Genomic DNA, 1,938 nt, shown 5'->3' with positions numbered 1-1,938 from the left:
TCCGCGCCCCGGCGGGGCAGGGGCCGTCACCGGCCTCGCACCGTCCATGGGCCGAGCCCCAGTCAGAAGGACTTAGGCCCCTGGCCCGCGCCGGGGTGGAGTGGACTTCCGTATGCCACATGTCCCGCGCCCTAGGCAGACGGGGATTCGGCGTTGGGCTCTTCCCTCTTCGCTCGCCGCTACTGAGGGAATCCTGGTTAGTTTCTTTTCCTCCGCTTAGTAATATGCTTAAATTCAGCGGGTCGTCTCGTCTGATCTGAGGTCGCAATCGGAGATCGCGTGGGTCGGCCGCCCGGGCCCGAGGGCCCGGGGCTGGCGCGGGAGAGCGTTTCGCCCCCGGCGACGCGCCCCCCGCCCCGGCGGAGAGACGCGCCCGGCCACCCCGGCGCGGTCGGCGGGTGAAGGATCACCGGCAGCCGTGTGGGGGACGTGCCCTCACGGGGCGGGGAGACGGCGGTCGCCGGGGGCGGTATGCCTTTAGGAGGACGAAGGCGCTCGGGGCGCCTGCGAGCCTCCTGCCGCGGTCGGCGGCGTGTCCGATCGATGGGAAAGCGACCCTCAGACAGGCGTAGCCCCGGGAGGAACCCGGGGCCGCAATGTGCATTCGAAGTGTTGATGATCAATGTGTCCTGCAATTCACATTAGTTCTCGCAGCTAGCTGCATTCTTCATCGACGCACGAGCCGAGTGATCCACTGCTAAGAGTTGTCTCAGAGTTTTCACGACCCGCATCGTGCGTTTGTGTCCGTTTGCCAACATGGGTTTTCGAGGGAACAAAGGGGGGCGGGCGCCCGGGCCTCCCCGCCGTGGCAACCGACAATGATCCTTCCACAGGTTCACCTACGGAAACCTTGTTACGACTTTTACTTCCTCCTCGTAGCGCGAAATTTAAGAACACGCAGAACACAAAGAGCGTTGGATGAAGTGGATATGAATCTATATCTATACAATCAAAACTGCAAATGTGTCATATTGTTTGCCAGCGATGATAAATGCCCGCCATATGCGCGCACCCGCGCGACCTGTTCGTCAGACGCAGCAACATGCGCGTTACCTGTCAGACACAGAGACGTGGGCTTGCAGAAATATACATTTGAAGAACAGAAGGAAGAAAACTTGTTGATGGGCGTGTGATTCACTGTTTACTGTTTGTTTACAAGTAAAAGCGTTTCACAACACACACGTGACACAACACGAGAAAACATGAGCTTTGTTCAAAAATGTGTATTTCATTTAAGAGAGCACTGCAGATGTTCTAGATCAGTGCTCACCAACCCTGTTCCTGGAGATCGACCATCCTGCAGACTGCAGCTCCAACCCTGCTTCAGCACACCTGTCTGTAATTATCAAGCAAACCTAAACAGCTTGATTAGATAGTTCAGGTGTGTTTGATTGGGGTTAGAGCTGAAATATTCAGTACGGTCGATCTCCAGGAGCAGGGTTGGTGACCACTGTTCTAGATCATCTTAGGAAATGCTCTGAGTTTAGTTCATGCTTTAGTTTGACATGGTCTATTATTCTAAATAAGTTGTGTAAACTACATTGACATCAGGACTAGATGACATTTACAGAAATGCTTGTCTCTTCTGTGTTTGTCTATTCTTTAGTCTCTCTATATATTGCAAAGATATCTGCTTATGATAATTAAAAATATTGATTAAAATGTATTATTAAAATATTGGCGTTAATATTAATTTAATGTAGTAGGCCTATATAATCAGATACAAAGTAACTAAGTAACTAGCTACTTGAGTAGTTTTTTCATTGCATACTTTTTTACTTTTACTCAAGTAATTTTTAAAATAGTGACTTTTACTTTTACTTGAGTAACAATTTCTCTAGTTACTTGTACTTTTACTTGAGTAAAGATTTTGGCTACTCTACCCACCTTTCTGGCGGAAGCGATCAAGATCGTTCTGTCGATTTTCTCTTTTGGCAG

At 50.4% G+C, this 1,938-nt stretch overlaps 1 non-coding gene across 1 annotated transcript; it reads right to left on the bottom strand.

Moving 5' to 3' along the window:
• Nucleotides 1-552: 552 nt before the first annotated feature.
• On the bottom strand, nt 553-706 carry LOC130551298 (5.8S ribosomal RNA). Its single transcript, XR_008962574.1, has one exon. It is a non-coding gene; the product is annotated as a 5.8S ribosomal RNA (ribosomal RNA).
• Between the last annotated feature and the right edge of the window lie 1,232 nt (nt 707-1,938).

This window comes from Triplophysa rosa, unplaced genomic scaffold, assembly GCF_024868665.1.
Source record: "Triplophysa rosa unplaced genomic scaffold, Trosa_1v2 scaffold88_ERROPOS766536, whole genome shotgun sequence".
In the NCBI taxonomy this organism is placed as follows: domain Eukaryota; kingdom Metazoa; phylum Chordata; class Actinopteri; order Cypriniformes; family Nemacheilidae; genus Triplophysa; species Triplophysa rosa.
Note: the sequence above shows the minus strand (reverse complement) of the source record. Positions and strands in the feature narration are given on the sequence as shown.